Genomic DNA, 7,970 nt, shown 5'->3' with positions numbered 1-7,970 from the left:
CTCTCATGGGACCCCCCACTAGCATTATTCTCACAAGAGCCGGGACAGAACCTGACCCCACATCTCTGTGGGTCGACAGTAAATCCAGTGCCACACAGTCCCACGGGCCCTTGCCCAGCTAAGCTCCTGCAAACCACTAACCCTAGAGTTACCCACTTTTGCAAATGAGCACCACAAAGGGATTGGGTACGGCACAGAAATTGGAGGTGTGAGACCAGGTGACAGGCTGCAGCAGTGCAGGCCTCTCTCTAGGTGAGAAGTGTTCTGGTGTGATGCTCCATCCCCTCATTCCTGGTAATGCCAACAGCTGGAGGTGCTGCCCCTTGTGCAATTTGTGGGCTCTGCTTAAGGGCTGATCAGGGACTGTGTCTGTTCTTCATTAACAACAGTTTTGTCTGACGTGTCCTGTCAGTTCTGAGACCCTTGGCTCATTGGGTACGTCTACACTGAAGCTGGGAGGAGCTTCCCAGCTGGGGTAGCCAGACACATGTTAGATTGAGCTTGTGTGCTAACAATAGCAGTGTGGCTGGAGTAGCAGGGGCAGAGGCTCAGGGTAGCTGCCCGACGATGTACTCAGATGGTCTGAGTGGGTTTGTACTTGAGTAGCTAGCCCAGGCCACTGAACGTGCTACCCCTGGCTACCCAGCTACTTTTAGCGCACTAGCTTGAGCAGAGCTAGCACTCGTCTGCCTGCCCAAACTGGTATCACCTTCCCAGCTGCAGTGTAGATGTACCCAGAGTTTGGAATAACCCCAAGTCACTCTGCTTAGAACGACAACACTGAACTCATGATGGTCTCGTTTTCTTCTCTCCCCAGAATGCCAGGAGCTGCGTGAGAAGCTTGGTAAGAACATCCACCCCCATTAGAGTCCCTGGGCAGAGGCTCCCAGCCACACACGGCGCTGAGCAGATATAGAAGCAGTGACACTGCAGGGCCGGGCTGAGTGAACAGTTTGGGCCAAAATCTGAGTCACCCCAGTCCCACAGCAGCACTGTGAGCTCTCTGCTCTCATGTCTGGAGAGACAGACAGGTGTCACCTGGCCTTTGACAATCCAATGTCAATGACATTGTTCTGATGCAGGAGAAGGGGGGCAACCGCTTTCTATAGATGACTGCTGCAGTGCAGGCTCTTCTGGGCCATTTCTGAGAATGTGGAGATGAGCAAGCGACCAGACTCAGGCTCATGTTTCCATGCTTTTTTGCTCACCCAGATCTGAGCCCCGATCATATGCACGACCATCCCCTAGTTACACCTGGAGTGCGTAGCTTTGATGCTGCAAAGGGCTGTTAGTAACACAGAAAAGGAATTACCCTTTGACAGAAGGGTTGAGAATGTCGGAGCTGTATTGGGATCCACACCCACATCTTCCATCAAGGTTAGATGCTTTGCAAATCCTAGGGATCCTGTGTGTTGGTGCAAATCACTAACCGCCAGCCCCGCTCCTATCCAAGCTGCTGGTTCATGCACTGGGGCTGGGACTGTGGCTCTGGGGTGTCTGTAACTAACCCCATTCATTATGGGGCACACAGCATCACACAGCACTGTGTCTAACTCTGTATAACAGAAAATGTGTAAATGGCAGAAGTGCTGAATGATTTTTTGTTTCAGTTTTCACCAAAAAGGTTAGTAGCAGATCCCAGAGTATTGGAAAAGGGCAAATATACTGCTCATCTATAAAAAGGGGAATAAGGAGAACCCAGGAAATTACCTTTTCAGGACGATATCAGTGACTCAGTGGTTCACATACTTATTGACAATACCACTGTGAGGTATTATGTGAACAGGCAAGGGGGAGCACATGTCCCTGAATCATGCCCTCCAGGGGAGTGGTTTCCTCCCTTTCTGGACCAGAATACAAAGGAAAACCATCAATATTCTCTATGAGATCAGAAGTGGCCTTGGATTGAAGGGGATTCTGCAGGATCTGGGCCAGTGCTGGTTTTATAAAGGAGTCAGCTGTGCGTGAGTCAATGAGGGCCAGTGTGACAGATATTGCTGGGGCTTCCAGGGTATGTGCAACTGGACTGGAACCTGCAAGTGGGGTGCCCTCAGGCAGAGCTCAAAATGGATGACCAGGGCCTGCGGGGCTTGGTTTTCTGCCTGAAGGTGGGCGGCCCACTCAAGGGAGTTATTGCTCCAAAGGGCAGCAGCTGATTAAGTGGATCCATTCTGCCACCACCAGGCCTACTCCTGTGGCCTACATGGTCCAGCCAAACTGTCACAACCAGAACGTGTGTGGTCAGTGCTAGTGGTGAGAACAGGGGTTGGAAGCCAGGAGCCAGGCCAGCTCAGGCTACCAGGAGATTAGAGTCTGAGACAGTGCCGAAGGGCAGATGGAGAGTCCGAAGGCAGCAAGGTCAGCTTACATGGAGATCGGGTCAGGCAGCAGGAGCAGGTAGCACAGGGGAGGCAGCCCTGAGCAGGGGAAACCCAGCTGTACAGATGACTTCCTGGTTCCATGCTTGGTTTAAATATAAGCAGGCAACCAAACAGGACTCCTGGAGTTCCACCAATCAGATCCCAGGACTGGAGTTCTCAGTCAGAGTTGAGCTTCGCATTCAGGGGATTATTAACAGGTTACTGGGTGGGAGATTGGAACATATTGGTTCCCAGGAGGCCTGTGGACCAGAGTTTAATACCCAAAGCCCCTGCTGCTGAGTCAGTGCACTAATAATAGCAGCATATCTGGGGGTGGGGGATAGCATGGGGAGCAGCTCACGATAGCTGTCTGAGTATGTACCCACAAGGTCTGGATGGGTTTGTAATTGGGCAGCTAGCCCATGCTACCCCCTGTCTATCCTGCTGCTTTTAGTACAATAGCTAAAGCAAAATTAGCACATGTCTGTGTACCTGAGCTGGGAAGCATCCTCCTAGCTGCTGTGTAGAATATCCCCAAAGTTTGAAACAACCCCAGACACTCTGCAAAGAGTGATCTACACTGAAGCTATGACTTTTTCCTTTTTTCTCCCCAGAATGCCAGGAGCTGAGCAAGAAAATTGGTAAGTTCATCCACCTCCCATAAGAGCCCCTGGACAGAGTCTCCCAGACTCACACGGAGCTGAGCAGATCCAGAAAAAGTGACACCACAAGGCAGGGCGGACTGAGGCCAAAATCTGAGTCCTTTAAAGTCACCCCAGTCCCAGTGTAGAACTGTGAGTTGTCTGCAACAGACACAGGGTTACCTGTTTTCATGTCTGGATAGACAGACAGATGTCACCTGGCCTTTGACAATCCAATGCCAATCACATTGTTCTGATGTGGTAGAAGGGGCCCAGCCACTTTCTTCGATGACTACTGGAGCACAGGCTCTTCTGGACCATTTCCCAGAATGTAGAAATGAGCAAAAGACTGGACTCCGGCTTCCATTTTCATGGTTTGTTGCCAAGGTCAGATACCAGATCTGAGCTCCAATCATCGACATATGCCTCATCTAGTTACACCTGGAGTGTGTAGCTTTGATGCTCCAAAGGGCTGCTAGTAACACAGAAAAGGAATTCCCCTTAGACGGAAGGGTTGAAAATGGGCTGTCGCCTTCCAGGAATGGGAGACCCAGTCTTGGGCTTCCCCTGACAGCAGGCTGATAACCAGCCTCACCTTTGCACGATCAGTAGGATAAGACTGAGGTAGGGTGACCTGATAGCAAGTGTGAAAAATCAAGATGGGGGTGGCGGGGGTAATAAGCGCCTGTATAAGACAAAGTACCAAATATCAGGATTGATCCTATAAAATCAGGACATCTGGTCACACTAGACTGAGGATGCTTCATGAACAGAAGGCAACATCGGTGATAAACCCCTGGAATCGCTGGCAGTTACCGTCAAACTGTTGAGGCCGATGTATCAGAGAACAGGGCTCCGTAGGCAGTGCCTGGAGTGTGGCATTTTCTGCATGTAATTGTCTGCCTGAAGGTGGGTGGTCACTCAAGTGTGTCTGGTGCTCTAGAGGGCAGCAGTTGGGTAGCTGGATCCATTCTGCCATCACTGGGCCCACTCCTGTGGCATATGTGGTCTGTGCAGGTCATCACAACTGGTACATGGGTGGTCAGGCCTAGTGGTAAGAACAGGGGTCTGAAGCCAGGAGCCAGGCCAGGGCAGGCTACCAAGAGGTCAGCGTCAGGCAGCAGGATCAGCTAGCTTAGGGGAGGCAGCACTAAGCAGGGGAACCCAGTTGCACAAGCAACTTCCCGGTCCTGTGCTTAATTTAAATAGAAGCAGGGAACCAATCAGGACTCCTGGAGTTCCACCAATCAGCACCCAGGACTGAAGTTCTCTGTCAGAGCCGAGCTGCACAATCTGGGGACCATTCACAAGTCACAGTGAGGAGGCTGGAAGATACTGGCTTCTATGAGTCATGTAGAGGACCATTAGATACTCATGGCCCCTGCTGTTGACATAGCGTGCCAATAATAGCAATGTAGCTGTGGGTAGCATGGGCAGCGGACCAGGATAGTTGCCTGACTATGTACCCAGGAGGCCCCAACAGTTTGGTACTTGGGTAGCTAGCCCAAGATATTCCACTTGCTACCCCCAGCCACTCTACTACTTTTAGCGCGCTAGTTTGAGCAGAACTAGCACGTCTGTCTGCCCAAACTGGGAAGCTCACTCCCAGCTGTAATGGTGATGTCCCCAAAGTTTGGAACAGCCCCATGTCACTGTGCTTGGAATGATCCATGCTGATCTCCTTTTGCCCTCTTCCTGGAATGCCAGGACCTGCCCCAAAAGAATGGTAAGATCATCCACCTCCACATTACAGCCTCTGACTGGAGTGCTGAGCAGAAACAAAAGCACAGCAAAGCAGGGCTGAGTGAACAGTTTGGGCCATAATCGGAGTCAATTAAAGTCACCCCAGTCCCACTTCAGCACTGAGCTCTCTGCAGCAGAAGCAGAGTTACCTGCTCTTATATCTACATTGACAGACAATCCTTTGACAATCCAATGCCAATCACATTGTTCTGATGCTGCAGAGGGGGCCAGCCATTTTCTATAAATGACTGCTGGAGTGCAGGCTCTTCTGGGCCACTTCCCAGAAAGTGGCTCATGGTCCCATGCTTTGTTGCCAAGGTCAGATCCAATATGTGAGCCCCAATCATCTGCACGTCCATCCCCTAGTTGTAGCTGGAGGGCGTAGCTTGGATGCTCCAAAGGGCTGTTAGTAACACAGAGAAGAAATTCTCCTTAGATGGAAGGGTTGAGAATGTCAGAGCTGTATCGGGATCCAGACCCACGTCTTCCATCAAGGTTAGATGCTTTGCAAATCCCAGGGCCCCTGTGTGTTGGTGCATATCACTAACCGCCAGCCCCGCTCCGATCAAAGCTGCTGGCTCCTGCACTGGGGCAAGAAGTGTGGCTGTGGGGTGTCTGTAACTAACCCCAGTAGTTATAGGGCACACAGCATCACACAGTGCATCTCTGTGTCTAATTCTGTTCTCTTCTCCATTTCAGAGACCAATGAAAAGAGTCTGAAATCAGGTAATTGGAGAATCCCTAGTAAACGTATAACTGTGCTTTCACACTATGATGAGATAGGAAAATCACCACAAACAATATATGGACTTCAGTCGCCCTTATGATCATCTCCCCCTCTCCTGTAATGTAGTGTGAGCTCTGTGATGCTTGGTGTTATCTGTGGGCTCAATGCAATGAAAGGGATGGAGCCAGGAGGTCTCTGTCTAGTGGTTCCTCATCTCCCCCATGTTCTCACACACACTGATGATAACAGGTTGGCAAATGTGTATTTTTCAGTGGAAACCCAACAGTCATTGCTTGTGAGATTCCCTGCACATGGGTGCGGCAGAGAAATGGGTTTGCTGTGACAAATCTGGGTCAGATTCTGCCATGTTGGGCAATTGCTCAGTGGCTCTTTCTCTGTAAAGGAAAAAAAAAAAGCAACGTCAATGACACTATGTGAGACGATTCCATCCCTGTGACTATATCTGTCTCACAGTGAAGCGAAAGGAATCTAAGAAGAAACCCTCTAAAGACGAGGCTGTGTTCATTCATGGTAGGTCTCCTGCTCTATCTCTTGCTCTGTCTGTTGAGATGTGTGAGCTCTGTGACTGCTTGGTGTTATCTGTGAGCTCAGTGCAATGAAAGGGATGGAGCCGGGAGGTCTCTGTCTAGTGCTTTCTCACCTCCCCCACTTTCTCACACACACTGATGATAACAGGTTGGCAAATGTGTATTTTGCAGTGGAAACCCAACAGTCATTGCTTGTGAGATTCCCTGCACATGGTTGTGGCAGAGAGACGGGTTTTCTGTGACAAATCTGGGTCAGATTCTGCCATGCTGGGCAATTGCACAGTGGCGCTTTCTCCATAAAGGAAAAAAAAAAGCAAGGTCAATGACACTATATGACACTAAATTTCCTACCTGAAATTTTTCAAATTTTTCAAATTTTTATAGCAATGAAGCAATTTACTTACCCGTGTACCCAAAACTTCATGCAAACAGGAATGAAGAATGACTATTCACACTGGACATTAGATGAGCCTAGCATTCTATATAGACAGCGCTAAACAATTTCAGTGGTCCACCAAAATACTTGTTTCTATAGCAGACAGAATGAAAGGTCTCCCAATCGCCTCACAGAGAATTTCATCTTAGGTAACTTCATGTATCCATGCTTGTAATGAACAGGCAGGTATTTTTCCACCAAGGAACCTGACGGCTCATTCCACAAGATACCATACATCCTAAATGGTGTTTTTAACACAAATCCCTATCCAGGGCATTTGTAAAGCAGCAACCTGGTCATTGGGGCACACTTTCTCCTCCCACTAGGTAATCACCCATTATTCTAGGGACAATGTCAGATGTGGTTGAGCTGTACTATAGTCTGTATGTACGTGAAGTCCGATCACTCCACCTTTATTACCACTGGGGAGTCACCAAAAGTGCAATTCACATGTGCAAGCAATCATAGAAGAAACAAAGGACACTAATCTTTTGTAACTGTTGTTCTTTGAGATGTGTTGTACATGGCCATTCCATGACCCGCCCTGGGAGCCCTCTACCTCAGAGTTTGCAGAAAGAGGAACTGAGAGGGTCTGGGGTTGGATGGATGCTTTATACTAGAGCTACCAGCATGTGGCAGTAGAGGGCGCTCGAGTCTCCCCAATAGGTATCACTGACAGAAAATTGTCCAGCAACTCTGCACAGGGCATGCATGCACCAATTCTGGAATGCACATGTGCAACAAATATTGAAGAACAACAGTTACAAAAGGTCAGTAACTTTATCAGCTCTTATGTCTGTATAGACAAACAGGTGTCACCTTGCCTTTGACAATCAGGGAAGGAGAAGAGTTTTTTAAAGTTAAGCACCTGTATGGACACAAGGAAATATGGATATAAACTGGCCATCAACAAGTTAAGATGTGTAATTAGATGAAGGTTGCTAACTATCAGAGGTATGAAGCTCTGGAGCAGCCTTCCAAGGGGAGCAGTGGGTGTAAAAATTTTTAATTGACTTTAATACTGAGCTTGATAAGTTTATGGAGGGGATGGTATGATGAGACTATCTATGATAACATGCAGCCGATCTTTACCTGGTAATAGCAAATATCTCCAACAGTCAGTTATCACTGGATGGGGAGGGCTCTGAGTTACTACACAGAATTCTTTCCCAGATGTTTGGCTGGTGGGTCTTGCCTCCATGCTCAGGATCTAACTGATTGACATATTTGGGGTTGGGAAGCAATTTACCCCCAGGTCGGATTGGCAGAGACCCTCTTTTTTGTTTTCTTGGGATCCCCCTCCCCCGCACTTCCTATGCAGTATGGGGCCTGGCCATGGGGTCACTTGCCGTTTTAAACTAATGTAAATGGTGGATTCTCTGTAACTTGAATACTTTAAACCATGATTTGAGGACTTCCGTGACTCAGCCAGAGGTTAGGGGTCTGTTACAGTTGTGGGTGAGTGAGGTTCTGTGGCCTGCAATGTGCAGGAGGTCAGACTAGATGATTACGATG

General features: G+C 48.8%; 1 long non-coding RNA gene across 1 annotated transcript; it reads left to right on the top strand.

Moving 5' to 3' along the window:
- The first annotated feature begins 814 nt into the window (after positions 1-814).
- Positions 815-6,002, top strand: LOC122463625. Its single transcript, XR_006287169.1, has 4 exons — positions 815-844; positions 2,975-3,001; positions 5,444-5,470; positions 5,946-6,002. It is a non-coding gene; the product is annotated as an uncharacterized LOC122463625 (long non-coding RNA).
- The last annotated feature ends 1,968 nt before the right edge of the window (positions 6,003-7,970 follow it).

This window comes from Chelonia mydas, chromosome 23, assembly GCF_015237465.2.
Source record: "Chelonia mydas isolate rCheMyd1 chromosome 23, rCheMyd1.pri.v2, whole genome shotgun sequence".
In the NCBI taxonomy this organism is placed as follows: domain Eukaryota; kingdom Metazoa; phylum Chordata; order Testudines; family Cheloniidae; genus Chelonia; species Chelonia mydas.
Note: the sequence above shows the minus strand (reverse complement) of the source record. Positions and strands in the feature narration are given on the sequence as shown.